Below are 20354 nucleotides of genomic sequence, written 5' to 3' on the forward strand. Positions count from 1 at the left end.
AAAAAGCTATCCCTTTAAGGCAGCTGTGCTGGCAATTAAGTAACTAAGTACATCTACTTCAGTACAAATTGTTGGTAGTTGTACTTTACTTTGAGTATTTACAATTATTTTACTTCTACTCCACTACATCTCAGAGATAAATATTGCACTTTTAATCCACTAGAATTATTTGAAACCTTTAGTTACTATAGTTACTTTGTAGATTTGAATTGTCAGCAAAGACCTCCGAACATCGTGCGTTTTATCCAAACCATGGAGAGCTCCGTAGATTTCAACTTTTTAGTCAGCCTGTATAAAGGGAGGTGAACGGCAGTACGGTTGTGCGATCCGGTCTAGGATCACTAAAGAAGTAAAAAAAATATCAATTTGATATCAATAATAAAGCTTATCAGACGGAACGTTACGCCAGATGCAGTTGCCGGTTGGATTCCAACTGGAGGAACCTTCCGTCAGAAGCAGTACAGTTGTTAATGATACCATGTTGGATCACTATCATTATTGTCACCCTCTCCAATATTTGTCAATGGCCTCATTCTGGAGAAAAATGCTACAGATATACAAGACCACCACTTCATGTATAGTACAGGAATGCAGACACACACACACACACTCTGCTAGGTCAGCATTATAGCAGATCATTAACACCTCTGAGCTCCCATTTCCTCTGCAGCCAGGTTCATCACGCATGCGCACACGCACACACACAGCTGAACTCTCCATTGCAAGAGCTGCCCTGACCAGAGTTGGAGATATCTCTCTCTCTCTCCGATACATATTCCACTGGTGAAAGATTTTCTGTCCTCATAAAGTTGCCGTTGCTATGCTGTTGCTATGCAACAGATCTGCCCGGCACCAAGAATACTACTGTAGCTCTTTATAGCCTACTGTACATCCTATATTGCATGTAGCATGCTCATTTAAAAGGATCAGGACTATTACTCTAGCATTAACCAACAAAACAGCTAGCTTTAAGCTCCATAGTTATTTATTTTTTAATACATACATACAGTATTTTCATTCTCTCTGGCAGTTTAACATGGTCCCTCAGTTTTCATGTTCCCTCAGAGTTCCCTCAGTTGAACATGCATATTAGTCTACAGACCCCAATTTAATGCTATTTCTATCTCTGGGACTCCAATTTATATTGTAAAATCAATGTTAAGTTAACTCTGAGAGTGTACAAATGGAACCCTCAGTTCCCTCAGAACACTCAGTTACAGACCCATAAGGTTCAAAACTATCATTTAGCTGGGGACCCCCGGGAATGCCCTCAAAGACCCCTGGGGGTCCCCGGACCCCACTCTGGGAACCACTGCCATAGACAAATTCACTTCCCGGAAAATGTGTCTGGCGGTCGGCCGCTGTTCGTCAGATTTATGGGGGTCCTTGAAATTAAAAAAGGTATACCACTGAGACAATAAATGGCCTACATTTTGATACTCAAACCTTTGTACTTTTACTCAAACAAATGTTGAATTCCACAGTTTTACTTGTACAGTAACAACAGAGTAGGGTTGGGTGACGATACGAATACATAGTCAATCGCGAATATACGAATCCAATCGCTGAATATTTATATTAGGCGATTTTTCGGGACGATTTTTAAGCTAAGCGCTAAGCTAACGATCCCCGAGCCTATACTGTATAGGCTTCTCCAGGAGAAGTTACTAGGGCAGGCATGTTGCTGCGACAAATAACACTGTCACCAGCCAGTGGTTGTGATGTTAGCTTAGCTTGCAGCTGCTTGTCCGTTCCAACTTCACTTCATCTAAACTTATTTTTTATTTTGTTACCCTGGCTGCGCAGTTGTGCTGCAAAACAGACTGATCTACAAGCTCTCAACGCGTAGCCAACAGAGCTGCAAAAACAGGCAGGATGCGGCACCTTGAGAGCTTGTAGATCTGGCTTTTTTGCGACGAATACATCGTCAATCGTCGCCCAACCTTACAACAGAGTATTTCATTGCCATATTTATTACTTTTTCCAGCACTGATGTTAAGTGGTCCAATTGGTGGGCACTGGGCAGCGGAAGCTTTTTGAATTGTTGAAGAGTGCTCGAGTACAACCCTGTACATAAAGACATTGAGAGGAAGACAGGGTGTGTGTGTGTGTGTGGGGGGGGGGGGGGGGAGTGGATGACAATCTTCAAGGACAACCTTCACAGCACTAATCAGACAAGAGCACCAATCCATTTAGGTAATAACATTTATCTCCGTCATTCCGTCATTACCCATCTGTATTGGAATGGAAGTTCTCAGGATGAGGCTTTATTATTACATCCCATTCACTCCTGGCTGAAGGGGAAGAGAAAAACATCCACCCCAGCTACCACATGTCTCACCCTCATCCAACCCAGCTACCACATGTCTCACCCTCATCCACCCCAGCTACCACCTGTCTCACCCTCATCCACCCCAGCTACCACCTGTCTCACCCTCATCCACCCCAGCTACCACCTGTCTCACCCTCATCCACCCCAGCTACCACATGTCTCACCCTCATCCAACCCAGCTACCACCTGTCTCACCCTCATCCACCCCAGCTACCACCTGTCTCACCCTCATCCACCCCAGCTACCACCTGTCTCACCCTCATCCACCCCAGCTACCACCTGTCTCACCCTCATCCACCCCAGCTACCACCTGTCTCACCCTCATCCACCCCAGCTACCACCTGTCGTTTTGGATATGCCGTTTAGGTGCCGTTTAGGTACCGTAAGGTACGGTGGATTCGGAGTCCCTATGGGTGGGACTGATGCACTTGATCTGAGTACCTAAAAAGCAGATCCAATTATTCGCCAAACCATAATTAATGCATTGCTCATTTTATATTAAATATATTATTATATTATTCATGAGTTGTCCTGACTGAACAAAAGTATTGGCATAAAATGTAGCCTACTTTAAGTACCAGAAGTAAAAATATACTATACAAAATGTCTCATTTCAAGTTTTCAAATGCAAAAGCATAATTTGAAAACAGCAGATCTACAAGCTCTACAATGCGTCACAGTGGGACACATTGTGAGCTTGCAGATCAGCTATTGGCCAAAAAGTACTTGGCTGAAGTGGTTAATGCATATTTTGTAAAGATAACTATAAAAGTAACTATAGAAACTAAAGTTTTCAAATAAATCTAGTGGAGGGAAAAGTACAATATTTGGATAGAAGTATATTGGAAATATGGAAAATAAGTAAAGTACAAATACCAATACGGGTAGCTACAGGTGTGGAGGAGAGAGCACAGTCAACATCAGAGGAGGGAGAGAGGCCGGGCTGCATGTTAACCAGGGCTGAGCACACACACACACACACCTCTACGTCTCTCTCTCTCTCTTTAGCACATCCACACTCGGCCACACATCACTGGCTCTGTGACTACGGTAGCTTGCCATCATCACATGGAGCCTCAGCTCTCTTTTAAGGTCAAACCAAGGGTAGAGCTCCAATCAGTACAGTACAGTACAGTACAGTACAGATTACAGAACAGAACAGAGGAGCAGTCTAGGGTTGCAGCTATATTGATCGTCTTGGCGATTATTATATTGCTTACTTTTACACTTTAACAATGTGGCACAACAAATATAAAAATTGCGATTTTTTATTATCATTATCAGTAGTCCATACCCGTTTGGGGATATGACAATCACAACGGCCTCTCCCTTTATGCCATCGTCCTGAATTTTGCAGTCAGTACAAAAAATATTAGTCATTATATCATATTCAGGCTTACATAAAATAAATACAGTGGCCCAACCCAGCCAGGTCTGCAAATTATAAGCGTCTTTGGGCTTTGTTGTTAACTTGGGGGAGGTTTCTGGATGCAGGTGGGAGGACAGCTGTCTGCTGGAGTGACCCAGAGAGCAGAAGCAGATGGAAGGGTCCATGGTTCAAGTGGTAAAACGGGTCACTTCTTTTGGGCTTGTTTTGGTAGATCTGACGCATGTACATATACAGCAACAGACTTTTTCCATGCTGCCTCTGATTGGCCTAAAGGACGCCCCCCCTCTAGTCATGTATGTCACATTTGCGAGCATGGGAATGGTGGGGGGGGGGGGGGGGGGTTACGAGGATTTAATATTCTGTCCATTTCGGGTCTCAACTCTCGGTGGTGGGGTCCCTCGTGGCTCAAGTTGGCTAGAGAATGGTCTAAAACCATACTTTCATGGAACTGATGAAAAGACAGCAAATAAAATGAAGCAGAGGAGTAGGGATGAGGGATGGAGGAAGATGAGGGAGGGCAGAGGGGGGGGGGAGGTAATGGAGATGAGATGGTAATGTGTCTGCTGGTGATGCACTGCAGCAAACGGAGGGAGGGAGGAGGAGGGGGAGAGGAGGAGGAAGGGATCCTCGGCATGGGAAGCTTTGGGAACCCCCCTCATGCCTCCGCTAGACCAAGAACAAAGCTAAACAGTCCTGTGAACCATAGAGTCTCTTCATGCTATAAATAATCTCTGAACTTTCCCCCCCGTGCAATGAGCCAGAACATTCAATATGTGAGCAGTGTTGTGATAGGACACCGTCTTTACTAATACAGTGTTGTGATAGGACACCGTCTTTACTAATACAGTGTTGTGATAGGACACTGTCTTTACTAATACAGTGTTGTGATAGGACATTGTCTTTACTAATGCAGTGTTGTGATAGGACACTGTCTTTACTAATACAACAGAGAAGTATAGCATTAACCCTTTCAGGAGCGTTCACATCCTCCATTAACATCCTCAGTGTTACGCACCTACACTCTTTGCGCAGTGAACTCCTTAGAGATAATAACACTGAAACCCGCTTACAATACACGCACCTGGCAACCCTGCTTCCCCTCTTTTCCATTGGTTCCCTCGACGCCACCGCAAGTTTCCACACACACACACACACACACACACACACACACACACACACACACACACACAGTATGTCAACCACGTAATTAACGTTTGTTGGACACTTTGTTGGATACTTTCCCCAGAAGGACACGCATGGCGCTCCTCACATCTACTCCGTCCATTTCAACCAGGTCATTACGTTTGTTTATATGTGTGTGTAATGTATATCCTCCATTACAAGTGCGTGCGTGCGTGCCCACGTTGCATCAGTGTGTGTCTCACATCTATATGACCTCACTCGCTCATATCATCATATGCTTCCATTCATATTTAGCGTGTGTGTGTGTGTGTGTGTGTGTGTGTGTGTGTGTGTGTGTGCCATTGAACATATTCACATACTGTATACTACATGCAGAACACTGGCCTCACTATTAACCCATTTTGGACTGAGGCCGATTCTACAAATGCCTTCTAAATCCTGATAGTTTTCTTGAAAAACCCATGTTTCTATGTCAGTGGTTCTCAAACATTTTCATGTCAAGGACCCCTATAATTATATTTATTGGGCGCCGACCCCAATCTGAAAGTATGTAGTTCCAGGGACCCCCCCAGAAGCAAAGATTTTAGTCAAAAACGCGCGCTCTGAAAGAATATATATTCAAAGATTTGTGCCACATTGTGGGTGCGTGGGTGTGTGTCTATACGATGTGTAGCTATCCGTTATTATACTGTACATGATGAAGGGCACAATTACGGGGTTTTAAAAACAAAGCTGAAACACAAAGTGGAGGCTGTTCAAATCAATAGCGAAATGCTAGTACATTGGTATACCTTTGATGTTATATACAGTCATTTCACTGCCAGCTGACTATAAATAGTAAAACGGAGGATCAGAGCCAGAGTCTATGACCTAGATTAAACACCTACAACTCCAGCGAAAGCCAAACCATAGGCATAGCAACACACTGGCGGAAAAATAAATAACACATTTATATTGAGGTTTCTCAATATTGAATATGTTCACAAGCAGGGGGCATATAGCAGGAAACATAAGGAATAGAATATGTTCACAAGCAGGGGGCATAGCAGGAAACATAAGGAAACGTATTCCTGCAAAACTGCACAGGCGAATAATGGTCAATAAGGGCCATTCTCGGTCCCACCCGCCCTCTCCCACTGTTTATTAAAGCAATAAGCCACGAGAGGTCTCAGGTTACCAGGTATTTTACAATGGCTGGGGGCGTAGGCAGACCCGATGCGCAGCGGAGGGTCTTCTACCCTCCCAGCCATTGTAAAATATCCGGTAAGCTGGGGCCTCGAGTGGCTTATTGCTTTTCTAAAACGGTTACAAACATATAGCAATATTAACCTAATAAAACTATTAAATACACAAAAGTAGCTACGCTTTGCGCCACCAGAGCGAGCCACATCACTTCCTTGTTTTGCTCAGCAAGTAGGCTATGTGACGGGAGAATAGCGCTTGATGTCTTTACGGGGCTGCCTGGAGCCACACATTCACAGTCATATGAGCCGGGCGGTGCTCAGACGCCCGCACGGCATGGGTTTGTAAGGCAATCAAGCGCTCCCCTTCCCCAGTAAAGCTACAGAGATGCGGAATCAGCTGGGAATGATATAAAGTGATTGAAGGTGTGGGTTATCGGTACAATTTACAACGGTCACGTGACGGTAACCAGCCAATCAGAATAAAGTATTGGAACACAGACACATGACAGACACAAGACAGGAGGAGTCTTGAATGTGTGAACGCAGCCCAATAAGGGCATTTGTCAACCCCACCCGTTCACCTCCACCCCACCCCCTCCTGGTGCTGCGGCCATCTTGGAAACTAAACCCAATATAAACAATTGGAGAGGGGTGGGGCCGAGAAAGGCCCTCATTGGGGGAAATGATTGTACGTAGGTCTATACTGTACTAAAACGCTTTTAAATAGATTGCGCATTATATGCGCATTACATTCACCCATTCTCACACACACACACACACACACGCAAGGCACCAACCTGCACATCGGGAGCAATTAGGGGGTTCAGTGCTCAAGGACACTAAATGGCAACCTTTGTGGTTAAAATCTGGCCACTCTACCCCCTGAGCCACAGCCGTCGCCTTCTGAAGCATATCAGTTCAAATCAGATGCTATACTCTTTTTATTTTCTCTCTCCAAAGGCCCTTATTGCCAAGCACCTATTGGACGACTTATTTCATTTTATTGAGGGGGTCTTATGTCAGTGACAAAGCAGCCTGAAAGTGGCTAAACGCAGCGAGAAATAATTCTGGCAGTGAGTTTGAATGTAATCAGAATAGGTTAACCACTGTATACTGCAGGATATATATATCCCTCGCCATAAAGCCAGTGCCGGTATACCGTATGCATGCATGTTGCATGCGTGTTAAAAATAGCCATCTATGTGGAGAGCTGTGCTGCTGTTGCTCGTTGAGGTATGAAAAGATGCTCCCGCTTGCTTTTATCGGGTCATGAGAGATGTGTCACGCAATGGGACACGTACTGTACACGCTGCACTTCAATATTTCATATTTCCGATCGGTCGCCTCAGCAGAAAAAAGCCCATTGTGCTCACCTTGGTCGCTGAAAATGCCGCTGGGCTTTGAAGGCCAGCCCCGGGCTCCAACGAATGCATCCGTTTTAATGGTGAATTTACATGGTTAATTATGAATGCACCACTTGAACCCCATTTGCAACCCTGTATATTCTCTGGGCGTATCGCAATAGGTGAGGATTTTAGCCAATCTACAAGCGCTCAACTCGTCGCAACAGGATTGTCTAGAGACAATAGGAGGAGACCAAGTATAGACCGCCGGGGGATCCCGGGGAAAAAATGTCTTCTAAATCATGACAATTTTATGGAAAACCTCATGTTTCTATATCAGTGTTTCTCAATATTTCATGTCAAGGACCTCAAAAATTATATGTAATAGGCCACCGACCCCATCTGAAAAAAAAAAGTTCCAGGGACCCCCCCCCACAGAAGCAAAGATTTGAGTTAAAAACGTTCTCTCTGAAAGAATGATTTTTCGGTGAACGATTACTATGTAACCCAAGCAGAACTGTCTGTCTGTGTGTCACGCTGTGACACCACCCGCCCGCCATCAGAGGGCGCAGTTGCACAACACAAAAAAAAACTTCAAAAAAGCACGTAATTTATTCTAATTGTTGCAATTTACGAGCTGCGTTCAACTCCTGCGTTCACGCGTCTTACTTGTATACCAGTGTACTGTACTAGTGTAGATCACGTTTTGTCATGTACTCAGCGTTGTCCATTCTACATGTTGCCACTCTATTGATATGTTCCGAGCATTGTGGTGAATACACATGGACTCCAGAAGCGTCGAGGCAATGTGTCAATGTCAAACAGCCTCTTCTAAACAAATTAACTTACAGTGCAGCGTGCGATAGAGAGACTCCCATCAGACTCCCATCATACCGCTTAGTTCTTAAAACAAACAACGCTGAAGATGAAGAACTCTTATCTGGTAGCAGCAGCAGCGGAAGTGTGCGCATTTGTGATAGCGACATGTGTACGCGCACATGTACATTCTTAACTTATGCCCTGAACCAACAGTGCATAAAGAAACTGGACAGACATGAGTGCCACCTGTTTGGCAGAATATGGTGATACATCACACACACACACACACACACACACACACACACACACACACACACACGGTTTTTGCGGGAAAATCTTACCTTTCAGTTGTGTGGCCAGTGATTAAAGGTGAGGTTGAAGGAGCGCCTTTAACTCATAGTCCAAAGATCCCTGAGGAGAGAGAGATAGAGAGAGGTTGCTTATAATAAGCAGACATGGCAACGCGGCCTGAAGGAAGCAAAGCACACGCACAAGGAGACCCAGTGCCTTTAGCGGGGGAAAACGTGGATAATTATCCCTAGGAGTGGAGATGGCCGTTGTCACTTCAAGCTGTTGTCAAAGGGAGGAGGATTTCATCTTTTTCTTTCTTTTTTCTCCTATATGCTCAGCTTTGTGCTGTATAACACGGAATGTGATGATTTGATTGGCTGAGCAGCATGGAATGCGAGGATGTGATGATGAATGATGATAAGAAATGCCCCTCACTTCACACACGTGAGTCTTTATTATTTATTTTTTCAAGAATATAACTCCTGAACACGCTTTAAAAAAATGAGGTATGTATAAGCCCTTATGGAAACAGTGAGCAGCAGCAGGTTAATCCATGATATATGACTTAGTGCAGGTTTAAACCGCACTTTGGTCCAGTAAGCTTAAAATGCCATTCAGTAGATAGATTAATAACAAGGGACGGCTAAAGCAAAGACAAATAGTATGCTGCACATTATTCACTCACAGTTTCCCATCTGAAAGCATGCTTTTGTTTGGGCTGTTGATGTACAAAGTATAGTGACCACATTTTGATTCATCAAGGTCGTCATTTGGCTCAGCAGTAAGCATGAACACACATTGAACCCATGCAATTCAAGAGACCAGAAGCTCGACTAGCGCCACAGAGAAATAATCTATCCATTAATCTTCAACCGCTTATCCGTAGTCGGGCCGCGGGGGCAACAGCTCCACCAGAGAGCTCCAGACTTCCCTCTCCAGAGCTACATTAGTGACTTCCTCCTGAGGGATCCCGAGACGTTCAAAGGCCAGTGAGTCAATGTAAATCCCTCCATCTGCGCCTTGGTCTGCCCTGGGGTCTCCTCCCAGTGGGACGTGCATCGAGGACCTCCCTAGGAAGACGCCAGAGAGGCATCCTAACCAGATGCCCGAACCACCTAAGCTGGCTCCTTTCCAGGTCGAAGGAGCAGCGGCTCTACTCCAAGTCTCTCCCGCGTGACTGAACTTCTCACCCTACAGGGAAATAATAATAATTTAAAAAAAAAAGTGTAACGCATAATTATGTCGTTGCACCAAGTGGGCCACAGGGGTGACTGAAATGTGCCTGAATAACGCGTTAAATATTAACTGTATAGTATGTGAAGACATTGAGGGCTAGGCGGGGTGATAAGCCTAGATCATAGACAGAGAAGTGATGAAGAGTCTGTGTCAGATTTGGAGGTAGGTGGAGGAGTGGTCAGCCCGTGATGAGCTGATGTGCACAGCCATGTTGATTCTGGTAGTTGGATTAATTTTGTCAGTGCGTCCTTCATGAAAAGGCGCTATATAAATTCAAACTATTATTATTCGCTCGCTGACTATATGTTCTTCATTTTATAAAAGGTTGCTGACGTATATCTGAGGAAGGATTTAAGATAAAGAAAACTGTATTGTCCATTAAATGTACATGAAATGGAAATGTGTCTTTGGTACACCAGCAGTCAGTTACAACAATGAAACATTGCATAAAATACAAAGATGCATTAAAATACTATATCAAATGCATTCACATAAACACAGCAACAGTGATCACGAACTGTGGGGATTAGGTGAACTATTTAAACATTTTCTTTCTTTCCACAGCAGTATTGGCTCAAACAAAGATTTGTAACCCTTCTTTTTTAGCAAATTTTGCCCTAAGCCTCCTGCCGGATGGCAACAAGTCACATTCAGAGCGAAGAGGGTGGGTAGAATCATTGTAAATCTGAATGGCTTTTTTGGTTAAATGGAGCAGTTGTATATGTCCTGAAGTTCGTTCTCTCTCTGGATCACTGTTCATATAAGCTGCTTTGATATTATATGAAATAGCCTATCATACATTTTATTTTTATGTTATTATTTGCATCTGAACTCGTCAGTATAGCCTAACTGTAGGCCTATACATATGTCTATACATATATATGTCTATATATATATATTATATATATATATATGTGTGTATATATGTCTATCTCAATATTGGCAATATGCCAATATTGAAAAAAAAGTTCAAATGACCAGTGAGCACTTGCAACTACACCGTTTAATATTTCATGAGGACAAATTTGGTTTCAATACATGAGCCCAGCACATTTTACTGGGTTCTAAGGCCTGATTTACACTGGCAGCCAAATCTAGCCTGAATCAGATCTGTGTCACTTCAAGATAAATAAGTCTAAATGCAGACAGGTCACATGGAATCCGTTTTTTTCCAAATGTGACTTGAGTCACATCCAGACGTGGTTTCAAATCTGATTTAAATCCTATCCGAGGAGATCTGTCTCAGTCTGAATGCAACGACCAGATGAAGTGACCCGGGTCTCATATCAAACTGTCCAAACGTCACTTGCAGCGCGACCCGAGCGCTACTGACGTGACGTCATTACAGAGTGCGAGTATTTTCATTTAAGTAAACAAACGAGACAGAGAAAAACAACCAAACAAGAGCAAAAGAAAGAAAACAAGCTTGAGGACAGAAAAGAGAAAACAATAGTGCAACACACGTTTCTTTTATAGGAATAATGTCACTTCATTATGTCAGCATTACAGCGGACGCCGGACAGACGGTGAAATCTGTACCAAAGTCCTGACGCCACTCGCTCATTATTTGACGCGATATGAAAAAGTTATTGGGATTCCAATAACTGAAATGTCATGTCACTTGGGGAGGAGGCACACGGGAGGATGCCTATGTACCAAACTTCTCGAAATGTACAGAAACAAGGCCGTGGATATTTCTCGCGGAATGGTAGAGAACGGCTACACGCAGACCTATCTGCAATGTCAGATTGTTGTCTGAATACACAGATCGGATCTGGTCATTGCAAACGGTAGTGTGAATGACCGGGCCAAAAGAGCGGATTTGACTTGATGTGACTGCAGTCTAAAGCCGGCCTAACTGACTGAAAATGTGATTTATTCATTATGACAATATGACAGGTTTGAAAAGTAGAAATATAGGCCACCTTCTTATAGCTGCCTCCTTCCAATAAAATACCGTTATCAGAATCGGCTGAGACAAATAAAAGCCTGGGTTTCTATAAGGATTTATGGTAATTAAAATGAGAATCTAGAATCAAGAAGGGTTTATTATTTGTGACTTACTGATACAAAGATACTGAATACTGGTACTGTATACAGTATTCACAAACTTATGAGCAAAATTATTTACTGACTTTATGAGCCGACTAAAGTTTGATTACTTGGTGTGAAAAGTTAAAAAGTGGGACAACTTAACCCCCACAGGATTAGAAGGAAGGAGAGGAATGAAGTATTTTGCTTCTTAGAATGATCAAAGTCTGACAGAAGTTTGCGAGCACCCCAACACCTAAAGACACAAGACATTGACTTACGTAATGGTGTTGTCTTGGGAATGCGACGGGAACACTTCGAACCCTTGAAATTTTCACTTTGAAGCCACTTGCAGGCCACTACATTTATGTAACTATAAACCATTAAAGGACCACTTCACCACTTTTCAACCTATCTTCATATAATAGGTCCTTTTTTCTACTCGGTCTGTGTCTCATAGGAGGGCTGTGGGCAGTTCAGAAACTGTCTTCCAGTGACATCATTGATGGGGAATACAAGCCAATAAAAACTGCAGGCCTTCTAGTCCAGAAAAGTTGCAATGCGAAAATGGATTTTCTCACGATAATGAAAATCTAAACATTTTTGTAAAAAAATATTGTTTAAAAAATAATCTGCCTAATGATGATGTCACTGGAAGACGGTTTCTAAACTGCCCACAACACTCCTATGAAACACAGACTGAGTAGATCGTGCTATAAATCGTGCCATTTTATCATGATTATTAGTGAGGACCTATTTCTATTATGAAGATAGGTTGAAAGTGGTGAAGTGGTTCTTTAAATTAAACAGGCCTTCCCCAATGACATTTGCAATGAAAATGTAGACAATCACGTTGTGACCTTCAGGCTAAATTCTTCAGAGAACAGACAGAGACTCTATTGGTTTTCAACTGCATGACGGGTGAGGGAACATTTACCCACTACTAGGGCTTTCACTTCTATGCAACCAATCCCTTACTGAGCAATGTGTGTGGGTGGCTGGGTGTGTGGGTGCCTGGGTCTGAACACGAAAACAGCATGGTTGCTTTTCACCACCTGTGCGCAACCTAATATGCATCACGCACATATTAACTGTATATATGATGATTTTGGGTGTGCCAGTACAGTACAGGTTACAGTAGAGGGACCCCTATACGGTAACCCTGTCATTTTTCGACCGTTTCGGACGTGGGGCGGCTCACCGGAATCGCAGCATGAGTGCACCAGTTGGCACTGAATGAGTACCCCAATCACCCAGGAAGAAGTTCACCGTCCCTTCTATTAGTAACACCCAGCGCCCAGGACGAAGTTCACCGTCCTTTCTATTAGTAACACCCAGCGCCCAGGACGAAGTTCACCGTCCTTTCTATTAGTAACACCCAGCGCCCAGGACGAAGTTCACCGTCCTTTCTATTAGTAACACCCAGCGCCCAGGACGAAGTTCACCGTCCTTTCTATTAGTAACACCCAGCGTCCAGGACGAAGTTCACCGTCCTTTCTATTAGTAACACCCAGCGTCCAGGACGAAGTTCACCGTCCTTTCTATTAGTAACACCCAGCACCCAGGACAAAGTTCACCGTCCTTTCTATTAGTAACACCCAGCGTCCAGGACGAAGTTCACCGTCCTTTCTATTAGTAACACCCAGCGTCCAGGACGAAGTTCACCGTCCTTTCTATTAGTAACACCCAGCACCCAGGACAAAGTTCACCGTCCTTTCTATTAGTAACACCCAGCGTCCAGGACGAAGTTCACCGTCCTTTCTATTAGTAACACCCAGCGTCCAGGACGAAGTTTATCCAAAAGACGCAGTTTATTGATATGAAAACCGATCACATCGCTCCACAGCCTAGGAGCGCCTGTTGCGCAATCCTCGATGTTGCACAACAGTGTGACGTCATCGAAAATGTCCCCCCCCTGTTTAGCCGACGACAATCTTAAAACGTTATTAACTTGCAACCTAAATCATCCCGTCCAATTCTAAGAAAATATCCTGTGTTAGACGGCCCTCTGCTGTCCAGCCGCTAGTCGCGTTAGATTTAATCATGCCTCCCGTTGTTCCAGCCACATCTGGTATAACTTCCGGTCCGTCAGTAAAAGTGCTCCGTTGCTATAAATGGATTGGGCGCTATGATTCAATGGATTAACCCGGGCTATCGCAGTGCTAACTCATGCAAAACAGAAAGAATAGAAAAAAATAAACAGTCACGGCACTCCATCTTTAAGCATAATTTACAGACAGCTTTTTCCATAGAGGGCAACCCTAGAACGCATCATATCAGCAGTAAATTGATGTCTGGTGACCTGACATGAGTTGTGTATATCTTCAATATTTGCTGCTAGTCTAAGGCTGACAATAGTCATTTTATTGGTTAAACAAACACAAATTAATTAAGGCTCCGCTCTTAAACCCCTCTCAATGTCCAAATCTCTCTCTCTCTCTCTCTCTCTCTCTCTCTCTCTCTCTACTGTAGCTGTAATCTTTACAAGCATGGCTGCAGCTAATTAACTAAGGCCCAATGATTGAACTGAGTAACCTCACAAGAGGGCTAGGGCAACTACTAGCTATTTTAGGAAAAGCTTGCTGCAAGGAAGTGGAGATATTTTGCCTCGAATGGCCACAGCTAGGCGATTATTTCAACCTTTTGCCTTGATTATGATTAATGAAAGTTTACTTGTTTTAAAAGTTAAATCTCAACGTGCCCCGATGCCATGTGTTGTGAGCTTGTAGATCGGCTATTTTCAATTCAATTTATAGCCTTTATAGTGTCCGAGGAGAAATTTGTCTGGGGCACCAAGACACACACACACACACACACACACACACACACACACACACACACACACACACACACACACACACACACACAAACACTTATGCCATTTGCAGCACTGTGTTACATCCAGCACTGTGTGTGTGTGTGTGTGTGTGTGTGTGTGTGTGCGCGCGCCTGTGTGCATGGGTTTCATAGATAGTATCTCTTGTCTTGGCTCCTAAATGGTTGCAGTGCACTCGTCTCTGGGGCCGGCATTAGCATGGTCAAGTTATTTCCTCTCAGGGGCTACAGTATTTCCACTGGCTGGGCGGGATTTTTCCATTCACTGCTTCAAACTTGTGTAAGAAAACGACAAGCTGTGTTTTTCCGTTATTTCCCTCGACACTGCGTGGGGGTACAATAAGAATGTGGTGGCTGTAGTGTCCTCGGACATTTGAGTATTTTGGGTTGTTCTTTAACTATAACTAAAATAATTTGTGCAGTGAGGGGATAGCTTTCTTATCATCATACTTCATCATCTCATTCCGGCCAATCACAATTTTCATCCTCACCTTCGTCTTCAATGTTTGTGTTTACGCAGACACTCAAAGCTGGACTCAAATCGGTGGTTAGACTGGCATATTCGCTGATACCGATATGACCCGATATGACCAATAAGGGCCGATCCGATTTCAGATACCGATACAGTATCGGGACATCTCTACTTGTAACCTGGTGATTATGAGTTGATAACCATTCAAAGAGGGTGGTAACATTCAACTTGAGCCTCGGTACACAGGCTTTTATTTTCGTTCGCATTCGGCTGAAAAAGAAAAGCCTGGGGAAACCCATTGGAATATTTGGAATAGGCCAAATTCCAATAACCAAAATCTCGGCCACTCGCTCACTCAGTCGCGGTAGTTTAATCATGCCTCCCGTTTGAGTGTTTTGGCTACATTTAGCTGCTCCAGCCACATCCGGGATAACATCCGGTCGGTCGGTAAAAGTGCTCTGCTGCTATAAATCGCTGGGCACATTTATTTAATGGATTAAATAACACCGGGCAATTAATGTGTTAATATAGCGTCAAAATACTTTTAGCCAAGTTATCCATACTTTATACATTAGCTCAGGGTGCGTCATGAAGTCACACACTGTGAGATTGTAGATCTGCTATATATATATATTTATTTTTTGACAATCTTTTAAAAGTCTTGAACATTTCTGAACAATTTAGATGTTTGGGAAACACAGTTCTTAATTAAGATCATGTTTAAAGCTGTACTATGACGAGACACACACAAACACCCCCCCCTCCTTGGTGCAATGCAGACAATTCCTCCCCAACCGTTAGTTTATGGACTGGACCTTGGGGTGGGGAAGTTTCTCCTAAAAAGAAAACATCAGCTACAACTTTAGAAGACATCTGAATCACCCGCCACCCTCCCTCCTCTCCCCTAAAAAAAAAAAATTGTGTTAACAGAAGTCAGAGAGTGTAAAAAACTTAACAGGTCACGGGTCCATTTTGAGTTAATTAAATGGGAGTATTTTATAGTGCGGAGAAAGAGCACAGTGGAGGGGTGGGGGGGTGCTTCATCAAGCAGATTCTACACCCCGTAGTGAACGATGAGGGGCATGACTCACTGAAGGCAATTCCACACGCACGCGCGCACGCAGGTAATTGGTGTCATGAAAACTGCCAGTCAGCGACAAGGTAGTGGCACCGTCTCCCTCTCTCTGTCTCACTCCCGCCCTATCTCCCTCTCAAGCCCTCTCGCCGCCTCTCTCTCGCCGTCTATCTCACTCGCCTATCTCTCTAAATAAAATAGCCAATATGCAAGCCCACTATGAGCTTGTACAGATCTGCCAATTTCAACACGTAACATCCATGTTAAGGAAAAACAAAAACAAGAAAGTTCAAAATGATTGAATGTAGTATTCATTATCTTCAAAATGTGTCAGGTTATTTAAAAATGTGTCAATCAAGCTCAGAGGACATCAACATGCATGCTATTTTTGAACAGCGCAAGTATCAAAAACCGATGAGATGGCATCTGGTAAAGAAACAACCTTTTTACGATTGAAAATGTTGTGGTTTTTTATGTTTACATGTACATGTCTCACCTTTGTTCTCTGAACTGGTTGACAGACTTACGAGCTCTGGTAGGCCAACTACACGAGCCTCAACAAGTGGTAACTGTATTCTTCCCAGGTGTAACAACTCATTCAGACAGTCTGCCTTCTCAGTAAAGGAGGCAAACCTTTGGAACTCCTTGCCTACGGTTCTAAAACTAGAGACGGACGATTACGTGATCTACAGAGGACTCAAATTATGGTTGAAATCACATCAACTGTGCTCGCATCATGTATAGCCTTCTAATAATTCTAATTTTCTATTATTTTGGATATTTTCCTACATAATGCCTCATTTGCATATTTAAAAATGTAAAATTTGTAATGCAATAAATCATTGTCTTCGTGTAAAAGTACTCAATTGGGGAAGTTTCATGGTGATAACAATCTAATATAGGTATGGTTTTGCCCACTCAATCCATAATTAACGTTCCAATGGCGCTCTGGCTCGGACTAAGAACCAAAAAGAACTGAACCGGTTCAGGTTCCCATAGGGGGTCGCGAGACATGGCCAAAGCATTTCCGGGGGTCCCCAGACAAACAACGTTGAGAACCCCTGCTTTAAAGGACTGCATCACCCATTTTCAACCTATCTTCACACAATTGATCCACCTCACCAATGTTCGCTATGAGCTTGTAGATCTGCTATTTTTCAATAGCTAAAGTATAACATAATGCTTTAAAACACCAAAAGGGGTTCCAGCCCAGAATGGGATAAACTTGTAACATTGCAGTAGAATTGCAGTAGAATTGATATACTTGTGAGTACATTTTTTCCCTCCACTGAGATACAGCATACTGTATACCTTAATAGGTATTGATTCCATGCGGTGGACACACTCCAAGGACTACAATCGCTGGGGGTATAATTGTGTTTTGATTAGAAGCTATAGGTCTTGTGTGTGTGTTCAAGCCTGTCTCAGGAGAATTCCCAGTCCCTTCATGTTGTCACAGGGGTCTCATGGCACTGGGCTGGTTTCTTCCAGATGTTCCCACCATTCTCTCTCCCCCTCTCCCCCTCTCTCTCTCTCTCTCCATTTTCAGGGATGAGAAAATCACTTCTAAATGTTCCATGTCTCTCTCTCTCTCTGTGTGTGTGTGTGTGTGTGTGTGTGTGTGTGTGTGTGTGTGTGTGTGTGTGTGTGTGTGTGTGTGTGTGTGTGTGTGTGTGTGTGTGTGTGTGTGTGTGTGTGTGTGTGTGTGTGTGTGTGTGTGTGTGTGTGTTGGATCAGTGGAGATGTTTCCGTGCATGGACCAGCACACTTTACCGCAGTGTTTCACCCCTTTTTTTATGATGATATATTGGTAAAAAAGAAGAAAGAAAAACATGTTGCCAGGCACACAGGGGTATGTTGTAACGGTAATAGCTGATTTCATCGTTGTTGATGTTTTACAACACAGGCTGGAGGGAACACACTTTAACCACAGAAACCCTAAACGTATATAGTAGTATATAGGCTAATAGTCCACAGACCCTTTGAGAAGACTTTGTGCATGAAGTCTCAAGAGAAGATTTGCATTGTTAGCATTTCAGCATTTTACAGAATTAGATTACATATTAGATGCATTTTAGTACATAATTAGATAATCTAATTATGTACTAAAATGCATCTAATCTGTAATCTAAGATATGCAATCTGTAATCTAAGATTACAGATTAGATGCATTTTAGTACAGGATTATATTATAGATTAGATGCATTACAGTACAGATTTTTACAACTTCATACATAACAGTGGGTTAATCTACAAGTGAAAGGTTTAAATCTGAATGTCCGCTCTAATACATTATCGCATTGGGTAACTTCTAATTAAAAAAACTAATCACACTTGCGTGAAGTGAGGGGTGCTCTTCTTACCATCATACATCACATTCCGTGCTCATTCCGTGGTGCACACAGACACTCAAAGCTGAGCATATAGGAGGGGCTAGCACTCCTCAATAATAGGACATTCTTCCTTGTTTGGTTTTGGGGACAGTGCGGGGCAGTGAGGGACAGTGCAGGACAGTGAGGGACAGGTCCCCCCCCCCCACCCCGCAAGTTTTCCCCCCGAAGGTCAAAACTTTTTGAAACCACAAGAAAGGAGAACACCTGATGTGCAACCCGCAGGCAGCCCGTCTCAGAAGACATTAAACGCACCAAAGGTCCTCCTGACAGCACAGCCACTACAGAGAGCGGCGGCATGGATTCTGCTCCCACGCGGGTCAGCGGAACGTGACACGTTTCCCACATGGAACCACCGCACTGCACGGGTCTTTAGCTAAAATCACAGCACTCACTAAGTGCTTACGATAAAGCCAGCCTCAACTATACTGTACAACAGTATACAGTATAACACACACTCACACACACACACACACACTTAACATCTTTATTTGCAATCACATTTTACAAGAAATTTCTTGAACACAAAAAATAGTGGATGCAAACTTGAGAAAACAAGTGCTTCAGGATACAGATCACGGGTACATAAAGCATCGCCTTCTCCATATATGGCGACTGCCAATTATTGCAGACACTGAACAGAATTGGCTCTCGGCTTGGGCATGCCTGCAATCTGCAGGCCCCTCACGACTGCTTTGTGGACATTACCGAGGCTTCCAAATATGAACACAAGTAGTTTACATCTGTAGCCAAGCTGTATAATAGCATCCTTAAGACGCTGGTACTTAAGCAAGGTAAGGAATGCCTCTTCCAGACTGTGGTCAAATGTACATGCCACTTCCAAAATGGTCACTTCTCTACTGCACACACACACACACACACACACACACACACACACACACCACCACCCCCACCCTCTGGTAACCCCACACAACACCATTCATCATCACCGTTCATACTGTAATCCACGGCAAAATAAATGAATCATAATAATTATGTATATTATTAGTTGTAAAGGATTTACTTACAAGGAAATAGAGAGGAGGAGGAGTAGTAGTGGTTTCCACAGATTTCCCTAGTTTCTGTCCTATACCGGGTGCTGATGATATGTTAGGTAAAGCACAGTTGGCCCGTATCGTTCCGAGGTCTAAATATAACCCAGAGAGCTTGTAGCTGCGGCGGGAGAATAAACCGGGCCGGCTCGGGCTTTTCCGCGCCGCACGCCGGACAATGTGTTTGTCATGAGAGAGCTCATTCTGAGAGAGCCCTAGTAGAAAGCATGCAAGCACATAGCGGAGGAGAGGAAAGTGCACACACAGCACAGAGAACTACACACACACACACACACACACACACACACACACGCTGCTGCATGGTATGGGGCCCTGTCCCTAGAACGAGGGAGGGAGGGAGCTCTACTGGAGGGATTTGGGATTTGGTATAATTTCCAATGTGTGTGTAGAGAACAGTGTTGATTAAAACTAAGACGATTTTTTTTTTGTCGACTACCTTTTTTTCACTGACGGAAACTAAATGGAAACTAAATGAAAACATAGCTATGATGAGTAAGACTAAATATACTGACAATTTCTTTGACAAATAAAAACTAGACTAAAATGCTAGGAAGGGACTAGTGGACAAGAGATCCAGTATAAGTCGTTTTACACTTGGTTGCATGCTGAAAATAGCTTTAGGCTATTTTGAAAATAGCCTAAGGCTATTTTCAGCAAGTGTAAAAACTGTCATTATACGACGGCATCAAGGCCCGCCAAAATCTTATGATATTTAGTCGACTAAAACTAGACTAACACTA

At 43.4% G+C, this 20354-nt stretch overlaps 1 long non-coding RNA gene across 1 annotated transcript in view; it reads right to left on the minus strand.

The window, feature by feature from the left end:
- Positions 1-19699, minus strand: part of LOC308323849 — a 72678-nt gene extending 52979 nt beyond the window's left edge. Inside the window, exons 1-2 of the long non-coding RNA XR_013964851.1 lie at positions 19570-19699; positions 8553-8622 (exon numbers count right to left, since the gene is read on the minus strand). This is a non-coding gene — a long non-coding RNA (uncharacterized lncRNA). The remainder of the gene's footprint in view (positions 1-8552; positions 8623-19569) is intronic.
- Between the last annotated feature and the right edge of the window lie 655 nt (positions 19700-20354).

Source organism: Protomyctophum bolini (genome assembly GCF_963924005.1).
Source record: "Protomyctophum bolini genome assembly, chromosome: 2".
In the NCBI taxonomy this organism is placed as follows: Eukaryota; Metazoa; Chordata; class Actinopteri; order Myctophiformes; family Myctophidae; genus Protomyctophum; species Protomyctophum bolini.